The 20,096-nt window shown below is 43.9% G+C and overlaps 1 pseudogene; it reads left to right on the top strand.

Annotated features, from left to right (window-relative positions):
• The first annotated feature begins 15,443 nt into the window (after positions 1-15,443).
• Positions 15,444-19,698, top strand: LOC120678749 (annotated as a pseudogene).
• Positions 19,699-20,096: the final 398 nt, after the last annotated feature.

Here is a 20,096-nt window from a genome sequence, read left to right as displayed (position 1 = left end):
AGTAGCTGCTCTGAGCACCCGCTGTGCTCACGCCGCCGCCGTGTGCCACGGCCTCGCGTTAGGCACCGCCACCATGCTGTGTGCTCGCGCTCGCGCCGCGGCCACACGTGCTCGCTCCGCCACCGTAAGTCCCGCACCGGGCACTCGTGAAGCAGCCGGTCGCATGCTGCCGGGGCCTTCGTGTAAGGATATAGGGTAGCAAAAACAAAATTTTTCTACCATATAAACCAAGGAACACTGCTTTTATAGATGACGGAATTACCACTAGACGCGCGGTTGCGGAACTTCTGTAGCGCGTCGGTGTAGTGCAGATGGAAGCCGGCAGTGCAGTTGCGTGAACCACCTCACGAACGACTCGTCCTTGTGCAGCAAGTGTAGCACCTCAACGAAGTCCACACGTACGGGAAGAAGCGTCGCACTCCGGATTGCTAGATCCGCGAGAACAGCTAGGGCTTGATGCACAGGAGGGAGGTGCCAGCAGGGGCGGCGACCAGCAAGGGGGGGGGGGCGACCAGCAAGAAGCTAGGGTTCAAGGGATGTCGCCCCCCTTGCTTATATAGGCCTGGGGCTATTGACACCAGATTTTAACATGTGTCAAGGAAGAGTGTTGCAAAGGAGAAAAGATTCTGAATGGTACGGACGGTGGATTTGGGAAGGTGATCGTGCATCGCCGGTGAAGATCTTGTCGACCGAGGGATGGGAAGTTGACCAGATATTTTGGCTTCGGTTTGACAAGAATTATCTTATTTTAGAATTAGTTTTGTTTTATAGGATAGAATCGTGCTTTGCCGTAATCGGTTAGGATTATGTTAGCGTAGGGTATAGATATGAGCCCCTCCGGCTATTGTAAAGATTGATACACATCCAACAAACACAAAATTTACTCTACTTGCACTTTACTTTTTCGTCGGCGACTTCGCCACCCTTTTTCTTTTTCCGCGAGTTCTTTCAAGCTGATCAAGGACGCCTCACATTTGAGCGACTTGGTTTGCTGGTAAGTCTTCGTTTACCGAGAAAATCTGAGCTTTAGCTTCTTGGCACATCGCTGTGGCTTCGTTCAGATCTATTCAAAATTTACCGAATTTATTTAAGCTTTGATCTCGGGCGTATTGCTGTTTTCTCATTTAGATTTATTCACAAACTATTCGGCTTAGTAATCTGTTTAATCGGCTGTAAGCTCCTCGTTTGTCACGATAAACTTTGTAAAGCTGATTCGATCGGTTACAAGCTTAGCTTTGTCCAGATCCATACATTCATGGGTTTGTAAATTGTTATTTGACACGTGTCGGCTCAAGATCTAGCCGTCTAGTTGCATACCGGTATTGGCAGTTCATTGCCGATTCCTTGTAGATCACCTTTATTATAGCTTTTTATACTCGATCTGCTGTTGTTTTCTGTATCGGCAGAGCCTTGCCGATATGCTGCGTGAGAGTGATTCGGAAATCTAGCCGATACACTCTTGAATTTGACTGTTTGCTGTTTCCTTGTCAATTTACAGGTCAAATTGACTTGCACGCCTTGGTTTGAATCAAGTGTAGTCCGAGCTTGGCGTACGGGGCTCTCAGGCTTGGTGTGTGATCGTTTCACGTCAACACATCTTTTGGCACGCCCGGTGGGACCAGAAACATCAACATGTCAACTGAAGGGAAGGATAAGGTTTCCCCGCAGAATCAGATCCCAATCGACAAGGACCAACTGAAGGAAGAACAAAAAGCAGAACTCAAGGTAGCCATTGAAGCTTATGAACAACGGTGCCTTTTATCCTACAACACCAATAGGAGTGGAGAGGTAATCAAAAAGTATGATTTTCCTACTCTTCCACCCTATGATGAGTCGCAGAAGGAGGACAGGATGGTGCATATGATGAATCAAGCGATCGGGCAAGCTTTCTTGAGTCATGCTCCGATCATGGCCAATTCTGTTCACAATGCTGTGCTCAAGACACTGCAAGATAGGGGGATGCTTGGCTTCGTGGGACCGGCCTATCAACAGGCCAATCAGATGATTTTCTCCCCTACTGGATCGGCTACTGAGACATCACCAATTGACCCTCAGGCTCAAACAGATGGGAATATCGTAGATGCACAGCCGATTAGTACTATAGCACCAACTCAGTTTCCTCTTGTGTACACCAGTTCCACGCTGATGGCTACGCATGCACAAGAAAACTACATGCCAGGGTTCCTAGTTGGCTGGAATCCTGCTACTGGATTTGGTATGCCTCCAGAATACATGATGCCATCTCCAGCAGGGCAGCCAAGTTCATCGGCTTCGCAGCCGATGAATCAGCAAGTTGATGCGTCGGCTTTACAGCCGACCCAGTCTCAAGACGCCGCACCGGCTCCACAGTTGTCGGTTACACCTGCGTCAGCACTATCGCCAGCGAGTCCAAACAACGTGTTGGCTCCATGGCCAACACCTCAACAGCAGAATCTGGCAATGATGATAAAGCCCAAGTCTCCTACAGAGGTCCTGGCAAATAGACTTCCTCATGCTAATGGAGTTTCCTGGGTATTCCATGATCCTATGACTGGTTTTGTGCGTCACGTGAATGTGCCTAACGTACCTCCTGTGGCACAGCAACAACCTAGTCAGAGGTCAGCACAGAATAGTCACAACAATGAGATGGTGCTCTACCAGTCGCCATCCAATCAAGTCACTCAACAAGCTGCGCGGACTGCATCGGCTGCTCAGCCGATGACCACACCCAGTGCACAACCAGCATCAGCAGCTTTGCCGATAGCTTTGCCAACGCTACAGTCAGCATCAACTAATGGTCAGCAGATTAACTGGGCATCCAAGATTGCTGAAGTGATGAGGGATCAGTTTGGTTTGAAGCCTAAGCAGCAGAATTTGATGTAAAGAACTCCATATCCAGCTGCGTGTTGCCCCACAAGTACATGCTTCTAGATTTCACCAAGTTTTCTGTACAGGGGGAGGTCTCCACAGTGGAACACATCAACAGATTCATCATGCAGTGTGGAGAAGCATCTCAGAACGACGCATTGAAGGTGCGTTTGTTCTCTATGTCTCTCTCTGGATCGGCCTTTACATGGTTCACGACGTTGCCAGCCAACTCCATAATATTCTGGTCCGATCTAGAGAAACAGTTCCACCAGTTCTTCTACTATGGTATAGAAGAGATGAAACTGACCAATTTGACCAACTTGAGACAAAGGAATGATGAATCGGTCACTGCCTTCATTCAGAGGTTCAGAGATGTCAAGAACCGATGCTTTAGTCTGGTTCTGTCTGATCAGCAGCTTGTAGAAGTTGCTTTCCAAGGACTCTTGCCGCACATCAAGGAGAAGTACGCCTCCCAAGAGTTCTACAGCATCAGGCAGATGGCTCACAGGGGAGATCAAACCATATGAGCAGAAGAGGAGCAACTTTCAGAAGAAAGTTAATTTTGCTGAATGCTCAGATGCCTCCGATTCAGATGATGACCAGATGGTAGGATCGGCTGAGTGGGTTCAGAACAACAAAAAGCCGATCTCATGTCCATTTGGCAACAAATAGCCAGAGAAGTATGGGTTCGACATTACTAAGGCTGACAATATCTTTGACATGTTGCTGTCAGAGGGGCAGATTAAGCTGAAGCCGTATCACAAGATCCCGACAGATCAGGAGTTGAAGAACATCAAGTACTGCAAGTGGCACAATGCAACATCTCATGATACAAATGAGTGCAATGTGTTTCGTCAGCCGATACAATCAGCTATAGAGCAGAGGAGGCTCAAGTTTGAGACACCCAAAAAGCCGATGAAGATTGATGGGCACCCGTTTCCTGCTAACATGGTAGATGTTGGAGGAAGGAGAAACACATTGCAGACAAAGGTGCTCAGATCACAATCGGCCAAGGAGTCTGGAGCTGTTGATCCTAAAGCTCAGATAACGACTGATGAAGCCAAAGGCAAGGAGCCGCAACAGAAAGAGGAATCTGCGGCACCAAAAAAGAAGGTCACGTCTCGGATGTTGCTGAATAAGTTCCAGCGTGATCAAGAGAGGCGACAGTACAGAGAGAAAGGAGGCTCCCAGGAGAGGAGTCAGGTCAGAGGTATAGCGTGTCAAGCCAAGGGCCGATGATAAGCAGCAATCGGGACCATCGGCTGCACCTGTTAACATGGTTACTATGCTTCCACCGATCTAAGCAGTCGGTTTCCCAAACCGTTCCTAATGGATGAGTTCCTAGATGATGAAGGGAAACTGGGGCATAGGTTCACGTCGGCCGATGCTTTGGAAGAGGTAGACATTGGGGATGGAGATAGACCAAGGCTAACGTTTATTAGTGTCAAGTTAGATCCTGAGTATAAGCAAGAATTAGTGAAGCTGTTAAAAGAGTATAAGGATTGTTTTCTTGGGAATATTATTAGATGCCAGGTTTGGATCGATCTATTGTTGAGCATCGGTTACCTATTAAACCTGGATATCGGCCACATCAGCAGGATTCAAGACGGTGCAACCCTAAGATTTTACCAGATATAAAGGCTGAAATTACAAAGTTAACAGAAGCAAAGTTCATCAGGCAATGCAGATATGCTGAATGGATATCTAATGTGGTCCCTGTGTACAAGAAGAATGAAAAGCTACGTGTGTGCATTGACTTCAGGGATCTCAACAAAGCTACATCGATGCATGGTTACCCAATGCCAGTTGCTGATATGTTGGTAGATGCTGCCACAGGACACAAGGTGATCAGTTTTATGGATGAGAATGCTGGATATAATTAGATATTCATGGCTGAGGAAGATATTCATAAGACTGCATTCAGATGTCCAGGACATGTTGGTTTGTTTGAGTGGATTGTCATGACCTTTGGATTGAAAAATGCTGGAGCAACATACCAGAGGGCCATGAATTATATCTTCCATTAGATTATCGGCAAGATTGTAGATGGTGAAATCCAAGGGGTACCAAGAACATTTGGCTGACTTACGTAAAGCTTTGGAATGTACTAGAAAACATGGGTTGAAGATGAATTGTAACAAATGTGCATTTGGTGTGTCGGCTGGTCAATTCCTTGGGTTTATGGTTCATGAAAGAGGAATTGAGATTAGTTGGAAAACTATTACAGCCATTAACCAAGTAGTGGCTCCAGAGATAAAGGTTGAACTTCAATCATTGATCGGCAAGATTAATTTTATTCGGAGATTTATTGCTAATCTGTCCGGTAAAATTCAGCCGTTCAGTTCTTTATTGAAGTTGAAGGCCGATCAGAAGTTTATATGGGGGAAGCGCAGCAAAAGGTGTTGCATGAAATCAAGCAGTATCTAACATCGCCTCCTGTGCTGGTTCCACCGCAGAAGCACAAGCCATTTAAATTATATTTATCGGCTGATGAACGTGCTATCGGATCGGCCCTTATTCAAGAGTTCGGGGGAAAAGAACGTGTGATATAGACTCTTGGATGCTGAAACTAGGTATTCTCCTGTCGAAAGGTTATGTCTTTGCTTATACTTCTCTTGTACTAAGCTTAGACATTATTTATTATCGGCTGAGTGTGTTGTGGTAAGCAAAGATGACATGATTAAGTACATGCTCTCGTTGCCGATTTTGAATGGGAGAATTGGAAAGTGGATTCTGGCCTTATCAGAGTTTGATTTGAGATATGAATCGGCTAAAGCAGTTAAAGGGCAAGTCATGGCTGATTTTGTTGTTCAACATTGTGGGCCAGAACTGGGAGTTGTTGATCTAGTTCCATGGACATTGTTTTTTGATGGTTCATCAAGTGGAGTTGGATCTTGTATTGGCATTGTCTTGGTGTCGCCTCGGGGGGCAACGTTTGAATTGTCTTTTCCAATAGAAGCTACTGCTACTAACAATCAGGCTAAGTACCAAGTTTTGCTTAAGGGAATTCTGCTGTTACAAGAAATCGGAGCCAATGCAGTAGAGATATTTGGGGATTCTATGTTGGTGGTCAATCAATTGATAGGCACATACGAGTGCAAGGATGATATTCTACGGGTTTATCATGAGGAGTGTTGCCAATTGATGAAAGAATTTAAAAAGGTGACCATAGAGCATATACCCAAGCTTTATAATGGTGATGCCAATTGGCTGGCACAGCATGCTTCTGGTTATCGGCCGATCGAAGGTGTAATGGCTCTCGAGTTGCCTGCTGATGATTAGAGGAAAGAGATTGTAGATTATTTGGAAGATCCCTCCAAGAAAGTGAGCCAGAGAATCAGATTTCAAGCGACTAAATATGTGCTCGAGGGGGAGTTATATTACTGAACGATTGATGGAATTTTGCTCAGATGCCTTGACAAGGAAGAAGCTAAGGTCTTGATGGGAGAAATACATGAAGGTGTATGTGGTTCACATCAATCGGCTTACAAGATGAAGTGGATGATCAGAAGAAATGGGTACTCTTGGCCAACCATGTTAGAAGATTGCTTCACTTATTATAAGGGTTGTCAAGGGTGTCAGAAATTTGGTAATGTGCAAAGAGCACCGGCATCGGCTATGAATCCCATTATTAAGCTGTGGTCATTTAGGGGATGGGGAATTGATTTGATTATACAAATTTATCCACCATCCAGCAAGAATCATAAGTTCATACTGGTAGCGACAGATTATTTCACCAAGTGGGTCGAAGCAATTCCTTTGAAGACTGTGACATCCAAAGAGATGATTGAGTTCGTAAAGGAACATATTGTTTATCGGTTTGGTACTCCACAGACTATTACAACCGATCAAGACAGTATGTTTATTTCAGAGGAATTTGGAGAATTTGCTGCGAGTATGGAAATTAAATTGTTGAATTCTTCTCCATATTATGCCCAAGCCAATGGTCAAGCGAAGCTTCCAATAAAGAAATCATTAAGTTGATTAAGAGAAAGATTGAGGAGCAACCAAAGAAGTGGCATACAACTCTTAATGAGGCTTTGTGGGCCTATAGGATGTCTTGCCATGGAGCTACCAAAGTATCCCCGTATCAGCTAGTATATGGACATGAAGCTATACTTCCTTGGGAAACTCGGCTTGGTTCTAGACGGGTTAGGTTTCAAGATCAGTTGACAGCTAAGGACTATGCTGCGCTAATGAAAGACGAGTTGAAGGATTTGGCTGGACATCGGCTAAACGCTCTCATCAATATTGAAGCCAATAAAGCTAGAGTGGGCCGATGGTATGATAAGAAAGTCAAAGCCAAAACTTTTGACCCAGGGGACTTGGTATGGAAGATAGTTTTGCCGATAGGAACTAACGATCCCAAGTTCGGCAGATGGTCCCCAACGTGGGAAGGACCATACAAGATCAGCAGATGTGTTCCTGGAAACGCGTATATTCTGAAAACATTGGAAGGGGAAGAGTTTTTCAGTGTGCTTAATGGAAAATATTTGAAGAAATACTACCCAAGTGTGTGGGTAGATGCATAGCCGATTATACTAAGGATTGGTTGGTTTCAAATATAGCCGATGTGGAGAAGGTATCGCCATTAGTGCAAAAATAAGAAAGGGCTTGATCGTAATGGAACACGTTCAATACTTTCATGGCCGATATGACATATATCGCCCTTAGATCAAAAATACAATCTAGATACGTGAATTTGAGTTTGGTTTGGATTTCACGTTGTGATTTTATTTGAAGATACCGGAGTTCTTTGTGGGTGATCTTTCGATTTCGGATTATGGGGACGTATCGGTTCATTCAGTATGGCAGTTGCGGATTGCAGTATGAAAATTAAAGGAGAAACTGAAGCATGTCAGAGGCAAAAAGCGAAAAGGGGAGAGGGCCCATTCATTGATTATATTTACAAAAAGATCTAGATAGGCTGTTACATAGTACAACCTAATCTGACTCATCTCCGAAGACATTGCTAACCACCCCGTCCAAGCTAACGTCGCCTACGACGACATCAGCCGGGAAGTAGAGGTCGTCGACAAGCTCCTCGAAGGCCTCCCGCGCCGCGCCCCACTCGGGGAAGACCGGCTCCCACTGCTGGAAGTCCGCCCCGGACATGGTGGAGATCACAGCGATGGCCCTGGCGGCGCCCTCGTGAGGTCCGTGGCGGGCGACCTCCTTGATGCAGGCCGGGATGTTCCGCAGGCGCGAGGCAACGGTGCTCCCTCGCGCATTCACCTAGTCGATGGCGACCCGGGAAGCGTCCAGGAGGGTCTGGACCTGCAACTCCAAGTCTGGAAGACGAAGAGATTAGAGCAAGAACTCAAAGATGATCGCAAGAGAAGATATGGTCAGAAGGACTTACTGGCGACCTTGGTGTCGGTGTTGGAGAGCTGGCCACGGATGATGACCTGGTCCGTCTGCGCCCGGTCGAGCTCGTGGCGGGCTTCGTCCCGCTGGCGGAGGAGGTCGCAGATGAGGCCCTGAGTGCCTTCATCCAGGGTTTGGAAGTTGGCAAGGAGCTTGACGTCGACGTCCCTGTAGAAAATCAAAAACTAGTCAGATGTAGATCTGAGGAGTAGCATTGGCGGAGGAGAGAAGCATCTTACCCAAGACGGGGACGGAGCGGCAGAGGAGCGCCAGAGGAACCCTCGCCGGCGCGTTTGTTGCTTGCCATCTGCTTGGAGGAAGAAAGGAAGACTGGGGTTTTTTGGGGCTGAAGAAGTAAGAAAGCAAAGGAGGCTATGGCCGATGGAGAAGTTACAGTGCCGATGGGGTTATTTATAGCCCAAGATGAAGAAGATGAATCGGTTGCGGTGCACTGGTATGGTTTTTACCCCTGGGTTTAATTGAGGAGCGTATGGGTAAAAAGACGGAAGGTGAATCGGCAGATTCCCGTTGTTTGGAAGGGAAGATGAAAGGAGAGGGGCAAAGAAGAGATTTTCGTTCGCCCACCCGCACGAGAAGCGAGAAGGCAGTAATGAGAAGACCGTTCGGCAGCGTAATCATGACAAAGATTAATTTCAAAGTAAAAAGGACATTTTACTCCAAAATTGGGGGGCATGTGTTGACACCAGATTTTAATATGTGTCAAGAAAGAGAGTTGCAAAGGAGAAAAGATTCTGAATGGTACGAACGGTGGATTTGGGAAGGTGATCGTGCATCGCCGGTGAAGATCTTGTTGACCGAGGGATGGGAAGTTGACCAGATATTTTGGCTTCGATTTGACAAGAGTTATCTTATTTTAGAATTAGTTTTGTTTTATAGGATAGAATCATGCTTTGCCATAATCGGTTAGGATTGTGCTGGCGTGGGGTATAAGTATGAGCCCCCTCGGCTATTGTAAAGATTGATACACATCCAACAAACACAAATTTACTCTACTTGCACTTTACTTTTCCGTCGGTGACTTCGCCACCCTTTTTCTTTTTCTGCGAGTTCTTTCAAGCTGATCAAGGACGCCTAACATTCGAGTGACTTGGTTTGATGGTAAGTCTTCGTTTACCGAGTAAATCTGAGCATTAGCTTCCGGGCGCATCGCTGTGGCTTCATTCAGATCTATTCAAAATTTACCGAATTTATCTAAGCTTTGATGTCGGGCGTATCGCTGTTTTCTCATTTAGATTTATTCACAAACTATCCAATTTCGTAATCTGTATAATCGGCTGTAAGCTCCTCATTTATCACGATAAACTTTGTAAAGCTGATTAGATCGGTTACAAGCTTAGCTTTGTCCAGATCCATATATTCGTGGGTTTGTATATTGTTATCTGGCACGTGTCGGCTCAAGATCTAGCCGTCTAGTTGCATACCGGTATCGGCAGTTCATTGCCGATTCCTTGTAGATCATCTTTATTATACGCTTTTTATACTCGATCTGCTGTCGTTTTCTGTATCGGCAGAGCCTTGCCGATACGCTGCGTGAGAGTGATTCGAAAATCCAGCCGATACACTCTTGAATTTGACTGTTTGTTGTTTCCTTGTCAATTTACAGGTCAAATTGACTAGCACGCCTTGGTTTGAATCAAGTGCAGTCCGAGCTTGGCGTACGGGGCTCTCGGGCTTGATTTGTGATCGTTTCGCATCAACATGGGCGCCCCCTTTGGTGGGCCCTGGTGGGCCCCACCTTGGGCACCCCTTAGGTGGGCTGCCCTGAGCCCACCCGAGGTCCAATCCTATGGGCCTAATGAGGCTCATTAGTGCATCTAAGCCCAATCTAATTTGGATCTCATCCTCATTAGGCTTCTGGCCCTTAAGTGTGTGACCCTATGGGCGCACGCGTGAATAAACATGGCCGAGTACTCCAACTCGCCAATAGTTGACAGCGGTCTCTAGCAAGACGTGTCAACTCCTATGCGCGTGTGAATCATATCTGTCGAGCCGTCACAATCTTATACATAGTGTTTCCTTTGCCTCATGATATTTGGTCTAACTTTAAGCCGACTACTCTTTCTTGATCCTGTGATTCGGAATCCTTGGTTAACTCTTAACCCCAGCATGGCCATGCATTTCTTGATCCGAATCACTCGAGGGGCCCAAAGATATCTCTTTCTTGCAGATAGGGGCAAATCCCATCTTGACTGACTATGTCTCACAGCATGCTTCTTGACAGACCCGAAAGCCATCTTTATAACTACCCTGTTACGATGTAGCGTTTGATGGCTCCTAAGTAAGTCGGTTCACATCTTGAGTACATACGACGATCTCAGGTCTTAGGACACAGCATACATATTGTGTAATGAGAAGTCATCATCTCGTGTTGGGTCAGTTCAGTCTCATGTCTCACATGAGCCCATATTATTAGTTTGACATTCTCATGTCCATGACTTGTGAAACGTAGTCAATCAACTAATACATGCGTTAGTCTAATATTCATGTGTGTCATTACATGAACTCCGACTAGGAATATTTTAGAATATCCATACAAGTAAAGAGTTTCACAAATACTTCATATAAACATTAATCAATACAAGTTGTCATCCATGGATATTCAAGGAACACTTTATTAATCATGAATACAAGGAAATATGATTGTCTCTAGGGCATATTTCCAATAGTCTCCCACTTGCACTAGAGTCAATTTAGAATGTATCTAATACCCATTGCTCTTGTGTGCCTCTCATGCTTGGGCTGTGGAAGGGGTTTTATCAACGGATCTGAAATGTTCAGGTCCGTGTGTATTTTGCATATCTTGATCTCACCCCGATCGATGAACTCTCGAATGAGATGAAATCGCCGCATAACGTGTTTGCTCTTCTGGTGATTCCTTGGCTCCTTGGCTTGCGCAATAGCTCAATAAGGAACTTCCTTATCCAAACACCTTCCTTCGCAACTTCTGAAGCTGCGATGTACTCGGCTTCTGTTGTAGAATCAGCCACCGTCTCTTGCTTGGAACTCTTCCAGCTAACCGCACCACCATTTACTTTGAACACGAAACCGAACTGAGACTTTGAATCGTCTTTGTCGGCTTGGAAGCTAGCATCAGTGTAACCGGTTACAACGAGCTCCTCCTCACCTCCATAGACTAGGAACACATCCTTAGTTCTTCTCAAGTACTTGAGGATGTTTTTCACAGCTGTCCAGTGACTCTCACCTGGATCTAACTAGTACCTGCTCGTAACACTTAGAGCATAAGAAACATCTAGGCATGTACTTATCATTGCATACATAATAGATCCAATTGCCGAGGCATATGGAACTTTGCTCATGCGCTATCGCTCATCAGTCGTCATAGGACACTGAGTTTTGTTAAGATGTATGCCATGTGATATAGGCAAGAAACCTTTCTTTGCCTCCTCCATGTTGAACCTCTTCAACACTTTGTCAATGTAAGTATCTTGGCTTAATCCTATAAGTCTCTTTGATCTATCTCTATAGATCTTGATGCCCATTATGTATGCTGCTTCTCCTAAATCCTTCATTGAAAAACTATTTTTCATTGAAGTCTTTACGGACTCAAGCATAGGAATATCATTTCCAATCAGCAGTATGTCATCTACATACAGCATTAGAAATGCAACAGAGCTCCCACTGGCATTCTTGTAAACACAATCTTCTTCTTCTTTCTTAATGAAACCAAACCCTTTGACTACTTCATCAAAATGAATATTCCAACTCCGAGATGCTTGCTTTAATCCATAAATGGATTTTTGAAGTTTGCATATTTTTCCAGCATTGGTCGGGTCGACAAAACCCTCAGGTTGCATCATATACACATCCTCGGTCAGATTTCCATTAAGGAAAGCTGTTTTGTCATCCATCTGCTATATTTCATAATTGAAATATGCAGCAATAGCTAGAATAATCCGAACAGATTTAAGCGTCGCTACGGGCGAGAAGGTCTCGTCGTAGTCAACTCCTTGAACTTGTCGAAAACCTTTTGCGACAAGTCGAGCTTTATAGATGTGAACATTTCCATCTATATCTTTCTTCTTCTAATAGATCCATTTGCACTCTATGGTTCTCACACCTTCAGGTGGGTCTATCAAGTTCCAACCTTAATTTTTCTTCATGGATTCTATTTCAGATTTCATGGCATCTTGCCATTTCTCGGAGTCAGGGTCTGCCATCGCCTCTGCATATGTCATATCCTCATCATTGTCTAACAATAATAATTCTCGCACTGCGCGGAGTTTTGCCGACCTTCGTGGTTGTAACACGCTAGAAGAAAACATAATAATCCTCTGGGGAATTATCACACGACAGCACAAACAAATAACAGAGTATGCAGAAGCAAAAGAAATCATTCAGATAGAATAACACAGATTTCACTGGAGTGAAATAAACATTTCACAAACAGAACCATGTGAGAGAATTTAAAACAACATCAAAGTCTCCACAACCAAACATTTTATTATAAAACATTTATTCAACATATATTGAAAAGTGAGTGCACACGTGCTGCTACTCCCATCCCAAGCATTCAACATCAAGGCTCAAGCACCTGTGAGGGGAAATTAAAGTGTGAGGTTTATGGAAAAACCTCAGCAAGCAAACTGCTTTAACCAAGCTATTTAAATCACAATTTGATTAAACATCAGATTAATAATTAGATAAAAAGAAGGATCATACTGAGACAACGAATAACTTCATGTAGTTAAATATATGAAAACTTCATATCAATACTTCAATGCACATGCAAATGGTGCAATGCAATGCATGATTTCACTTCAGACAACGAATAACTTCGGGTAGAGAAATATATGAAAACTTCATACCAATACTTCAATGCACATGGAAATGGTGCAATGTAATGCATGACTTCACTTCTACCCACAAATCCCAAGGAAGGAAGTGAGGGCTGCAACCACATTGCTATATCTTAATGTGCATTGCTGTACTGATACTTACCGCACCAATCCGGCTACGGTTTCTTCATATGCATATTCAATATGAGAGTGCAAATGTATGATTGCAATGCATGAACTTCATATACCTCCAAAATGTATAACTTTAAGAGTAATGCCACAAGTGGAAAACATATAAATTCACAAATAAAGCAAAAATTCAGATCTTATCTGGCTAGTGTAAGCTTCTGAAATTTAATGGGGGCAATTCAAATAACAAAGTTAAAGCGAGTAGACCACATTGTTACGTTTACTTGCCTTCACCGAAGATCAAGAACGTGAGCTAAGCACGGTCCGAAGATGCACCACCTGTTCACAAATATATCTCAGCACTAAAACAATCACACTTTAAAATAAGGAATCGAGTAAAGCAATCCTACACCCAAACACAACCTTCCCACGTCAACATATGCTAACCTAGTGAAAACAGCAGCACTGTTGCTTCTCTTTTTGGGAGTCTTTAATCCTGATGGTAAAAATTCTGATATTTTGTCAGAAGAAATATAACTTCATAGCCTACAACTTTATAGTTATCCAAAAGTAGAGGGAAAATCATCATCATTGGGTAAATTTGAGGTGAATCTTAATCTGACAATCAGACAGATCCTGCAGAACAGTCACACTAAAACTGTCATAACTGAAGCTCCAAAATTCGTATGAATATGAACTTTAACAATATGGAAATATTGTGAAATTATATACAACTCTTTTAACTACCATAAAGTCCAATTCGGCCATTATGATACTCTAAACTTCATGTTAACAGAGGCTGCTCAGAATTACGAGACTGAAAAACAATCAGATTCCAACCTTAATTTCTCTCTCATGTTAAATCCGATTGAGGTGTTCTTTATGGACACGGAAAGATCTCGAAGCCTTCTCCAACTCATATAAAGGTTTAATATTTTTCTAAGGTCATTAAGATCACGAAAAACTGTTAGGAACATAAACTACGCAGATTGACAGCGTGCTGAGAACAGCGACGAGGGTAAACCCTTAACACTAATCCAAACGAACTAACACCACTAATCCCATGAGCTAAAAACTTTTAAAATCTGAGGGGAAACATGTTCAACAGCAAGGGAATGACTCACCTAGGGTTTGCCCTTGAAAAAAACAAAGGGAACGGCGATGGTGATGACAACTACGGCGAATCCTCTCCGTTCCCTCTTATTTCTTGCATCTAACCTTGCTGCGCTACACCACACAAGGTGGCACCACCATGAACAGCGAGGAGAAGCCATGGAGATTGGGAAAAACGGAAAGAGGATAGGAAATCCAACCGGGTTTTAAAGAGGAACGGCGATGACGGACAGCAGCGTGCCCTAATCTTCCTTCTCTTCTCTTCTATTCCTCTCCCTCTCCCTCTCCCCTCTTTGGATCACGGCACAAGGGGTTGGCGGTGCAGGTAGGGGTGAGGAGATTAGGGTTTGCAGGCGGGGTGTTACTGTAACGCGTGGCTACTGTAGCTCGTGGCTACTGTATCATGGGCCCGCCCGCCTGGCAGCTAAAAAACTATAACTTGTTCATCCAAACTCCAAATGTGTCATGTAAATAGTCAAACGAAATATACTCGACGAGCTCTACGCAACCACAATGTCTGTTTGTCCATTCAAGCAATGGATAAAAAAGATAATTTTGGCTATCAACTTTACGCTTTTCCATGTAGAAAGCGTATTTTGCCCTTTGTCCATTTTGGGTGTTACATTCTCCCCTCCTTAAAGGAATTCGTCCCCGAATTCAGCATCACTAACGCATGGTTGGGGAAAAGAGCCACAAATAAACAACCTATTACTTACCAGGCTCGAAGAGCTCCAGGTATTTCTCGTGTATCTGCGCCTTCAATTCCAGTGTGGCTTCCCGCTCTGACTGATTAGTCCATAGCACCTTCAAACGATAAGTCAAGGCTCCAACTTGAGCGGTAATCATGTAAGGTCCAATGTACCTCGGACTGAGCTTTCCTCTAGTGCCAAAACAAACAATACCTTTTGTTGGTGACACCTTGAGAAGAACCTCACCACCAACTGAGAACTCTAAATCCCTCTGTCTGACATCTGCATAGGTCTTCTGATGACTATGAGCGGTCAACAAGTTCAGACAGGTCTCTCGTACCTTATCATGAGTCTGTTGTACTCAATCCGGACCAACCAAAGACCTCTCACCTACGACATCCCAGCAAAGTGGGGAAATACACCTGCGGCCATACAATGCTTCCTATGGAGCCATTTTGATACTGGCCTGATAACTATTATTATAAGCAAACTCTGCCAAAGGAAAGTGATCTTCCCAACTACCCTTCCAAGAGAGGACACAGGATCGCAACAAGTCTTCTAGTGTCTAAATAGTACGCTCTGTCTGACCATCCGTCCGAGGGTGAAAAGCATTGCAGAGATCCAATCCGGTGCCCAAAGCACCATGCAAACTTTTCCAAAAACAAGTTTGGAATCACGATCAGAAACAACAGACTTAGGCACACCATGAAACCTCACCACTTCCTTGATATACAAGGGAACCAAATCCGAAGCAGAATTTGTAGTCTTCATGGGAATAAAATGGGCAACCTTCGTGAGTCTATCAATTACATCCCAAATAGCATCCTTACCCCTAAGGGAACGAGGTAAAGCAACCACAAAGTCCATGGTAATGTTCTCCCATTTCCACATAGGGATCTCTAATGGTTTCAACAATCCAGCTAGACTCTGATGCTCGGCCTTCACTTTCTAACATATACCACAAGAAGCCACATATTTAGCAATATCAACCCTCATCCGCTTCCACCAGAAGCTTTGCTTTAAATCATGATACATCTTCGTCTCACCAGGGTGCACTGTATATGAACTGCGATGTGCTTCCCTCAAAATCTCCATCTTTACTGCAGCTTTCTGTGGTACACAAAGACGACCCCTAACAAAAAAAATAGTACCATCCTCCTCCATACTGAACTCACGAGATCTCCCCGCCAAAATACGCTTGCGAACAGCCTGAAGCAAGCGATCCTGCGATTGGGCCACTCGCACTTGCTCATGCAACGTTGACTGAATCAACAATCAAGTCTCCTCATGGGCAACACCAGCATAGCAGAGAGAAATACCCATACGGTCCAAATCAACTATCAAAGACATACAAGTCTTAGGAACACCGGTCCTACTGAGCGCATCTGCAATAACATTTGCCTTGCCAGGATGATACTGGATAGTCAAATCATAATCCTTAATCAGCTCAAGCCACCTCCACTATCTCAAGTTTAACTCCTTCTGAGTGAAAATATACTTGAGACTGATGATCCATAAAGATATCACACAACACACCAATAGAGAAAATGTCTCCAAATCTTCAATGCAAAAACCACTTCAGCTAACTCTATATCATGTGTAGGATAATTCCCCTCATGCTCAACTTCCTGGATGCATAAGAGATCACCCTACCCTCCTGCATGAACACATAACCATGACTGACACGGGAAGCATCCGCGTACACTAGGAAACACTTTCCGCTCTCTAGCAAAACCAAAATAGGAGCACTCACCAGCTTCTTCTTTGGAGTACAAGAACTGACCTCACAATCATCATCCCAAACAAATGGAGCGCCCTTCATAGTTAGCTTCATCATCAGCCTTGCAAACCGATGATAGTATCTAGAAGACCAAGAAAACTTCAAACATCTATGTTAGTTGTCGATCTCTCCCACTCGACCATAGTAGCAACAATCCTAGGATTAGCAATGATTTCGTCCTGCTTAAGTCTTCCATAATGCACACAAAGCCTTTTGGTTCTGTCCTTCTCCACAAATATCATAGGAGTGGCTCAAAGCAAGGCACTTGTCTAATAAGTCCCTATGTTATAAGATCGCCAATCTATTTCTTCAATTCCTTTTGCTCACTGGCTACCATCCATTTGGAGATCTAAAGATGGGCTGAGTTCACTAAATCAACTTAATCCTAAATAGAGGGTCCAATTTAGGAGGCAAACATGGCAGCTCATCAGATGAATCCTTTGCCTTCTAACCATGGTAACAAGGGTTATCCTTCCCTATCTGGCAAAACTGCATAATAATAACACATTCTTGTTGACATGCCTCAAAACAAAGTGCATACTATTAGAACTAAGCTTAGAGAAAATGATTCTCTAAACCTGTCTTTGAACTTCTTGTAGATGATGGTAAAAATACTTGACCTCCTTCACATCCATTGAAAAAGAAAAGACTAAGGAATCACATATGGATCCTTTGGGATAACACTATCCAAGCATTAACTTTCTTCACTTGCAGCTCCAACCACATGGTCTCTCATTGTCCAGGGAACAAATCTTTTTGGTATATCAATCATGCTAATCGCTTCAATTAGCATCTACACAACAAAACTTAGCTTCAAATAATCCACTTATTGAGAATATTGGGTTCCATCTTCTCGTTAATGATCCTAGAACAAATACTCATACCTCCACTACAACCTGAAACTTTAGGCTACGAGTTAGCTTCACTTTCTTAGCTCCACTCAATCCATCAGAGAAAATAGGAGGGAAAAGTGACACTATAATATTCTCCCACATCAAAGCTAGAATGTCTTCGAGCTTCCCTTAATATGAGCGTGATTCAAACATCAAGAACCACTAGATTAGCTACCACTATGTTTGTAGACTCACACCAACATAGCATCACATCTTTATTCCATTGGTATATGCCTTCTAGAAAGTCCATGCTACACCAACCACTAAGGGTTATGCTTCAGAACATTATATTTCTAAAACATTGTGCAAATCGTGGCAGGTTTCCAATAAAGCATGATAAAATTACCATGAAACAACCTCCAAAACTATTGTCCTTATAGGCACTAGCCTATAACAACCATAAGTCGTGCGGTGGAGTAGTCCTTTCGATACGCCGTTGTCCCTGTTCGTAGATGGCTGCGAGGTGGAACTTTTGTGTAGATCTGGTATATTTTGCTGCATCGTGTCGTGCTGTTCGTGGTTGCATTTTTTTAGGTCGTTGATCTGAGAATTGTAGGTGTGCTTTTACGCTGTTCGTAGACGAGACCGTTCTCATGATGATGATTTGCCGGGGTCGGTGCCTAGGGTTAGCTAGATCTTCTCGTGCTTTCTCTTTTTTTTCCTAATTATGATGCAGTTAACCTTATGACGTTTGTTTTTAGTTTTGTGTTTGTATGTATTACCCATACTTGCATCGATCTGGTTCGATGGTGATACCTGGGTTTATCCCCCTGATTCTTCTGATTGATTTGGCTGCAGTCTTAAAATACTGCTGTAGATCAGAGTAGAATAAGATCTTCTCAACTATCTTCTAGGGTTATTCAGTTTACATCTGCGTGCCACATGCATGCTCATAATTAAGGTGGTGGATGGATATATATCCTTAGTTGTAGGTACAGGCTGCTGCTCTATGATGTTGTAGCTTTTACCACAAGATGCATCCTCCTGTTAATTAGCTAGATATGCATGCATGCCTAAAACAATAGATATGCATGCTTATATAAATGAAAATAAATACTTCTACTGTTTGATGATTCTTTAGTACACCTGATGATCATGCATGCTCTTTTGATATACTTGGATGATGACATGCTGCCGCTGTTCGATGATTCTTTAGTATACCTGATGATCATGCATGCTCTTGTTACCTATTTTTGATATACTTGGATGATGACATGCTGCTGCTGTTTATTGATTCAATACCAGATGATTAGTGATGCTTATGTTTTGATATATTTGGTTCGATGGTGATGAGCACGCATGACATGATGTTGCTGTTTGCTTGAGACGGTTTTGTTGGTCTACTGCCCAGATAATTACCTGTTGTTTGGTTATTGTTATGCAGATGCAGATCTTTGTTAAGACCCTCACCGGCAAGACCCTCACCCTTGAGGTGGGGTCTTCTGACACCATTGACAACGTCAAGGCCAAGATCCAGGACAAGGAGGGCATCCCCCCGGACCAGCAGCGGCTCATCTTCGCTGGCAAGCAGCTCGAGGACGGGCGCACGCTTGCTGACTACAACATCCAGAAGGAGAGCACACTCCACCTGGTGCTTCATCTTAGGGGAGGCATGCAGATTTTCGTGAAGACCTTAACTAGCAAGACTATCACCCTTGAGGTTGAGTCTTCTAACACCATTGATAATGTCAAGGCCAAGATCCAGGACAAGGAGGGCATCCCCCGCGGACCAGCAGAGGCTCATCTTTGCTGGCAAGCAGCTCGAGGACGGCCGCACCCTTGCTGATTACAACATCCAGAAGGAAAGCACACTCCACCTAGTGCTCCGACTGAGGGGTGGGATGCAGATCTTCGTCAAGACCTTGACTGGCAAGACTATTACCCTTGAGGTGGAGTCTTCTGACACCATTGACAATGTCAAGGCGAAAATCCAGGACAAGGAGGGCATCCCCCCGGACCAGCAGAGGCTCATCTTTGCTGGCAATCAGCTTGAGGATGGCCGCACCCTTGCTGATTACAACATTCAGATGGAGAGCACTCTCCACCTGGTGCTCCGCCTTTGAAGTATCTGTGTCGTTTGTGTTGAAACTGTGTTTGGTTTGTGAACTGGTTGGGACTAGTTGTTTACATGAAACAGTTGTTGCGGTGCAGCAGTGTGGCTTAACCATGAATAAGTGATGTTTGAACTTAAATCTGTGCTCTGTTTGGTAACATTTTTTTCTGGCGTTGATTATGCCTGTTCTATACTACGGAGATCATATTTCACTAGGGGGCTGCTATAGTGTTGGGGACTTTTCTAGAGAGAGCGACTTTATGTGTATTAATTTTGTGCTGACTCACCAAAAAATGAATAGTTTTGGAATTTGTGACATTGGCACATTCCATTGCTCATCCACCGAGAGGCTAGTGATTCAGAGGAAGAAAACGAGGGAGTCATTCCGGGCGCTGTTCCCCCAAAGTA

Source organism: Panicum virgatum, chromosome 6N (assembly GCF_016808335.1).
Source record: "Panicum virgatum strain AP13 chromosome 6N, P.virgatum_v5, whole genome shotgun sequence".
NCBI lineage: Eukaryota > Viridiplantae > Streptophyta > Magnoliopsida > Poales > Poaceae > Panicum > Panicum virgatum.
This window is presented reverse-complemented; position numbering and strand designations above follow the sequence as displayed.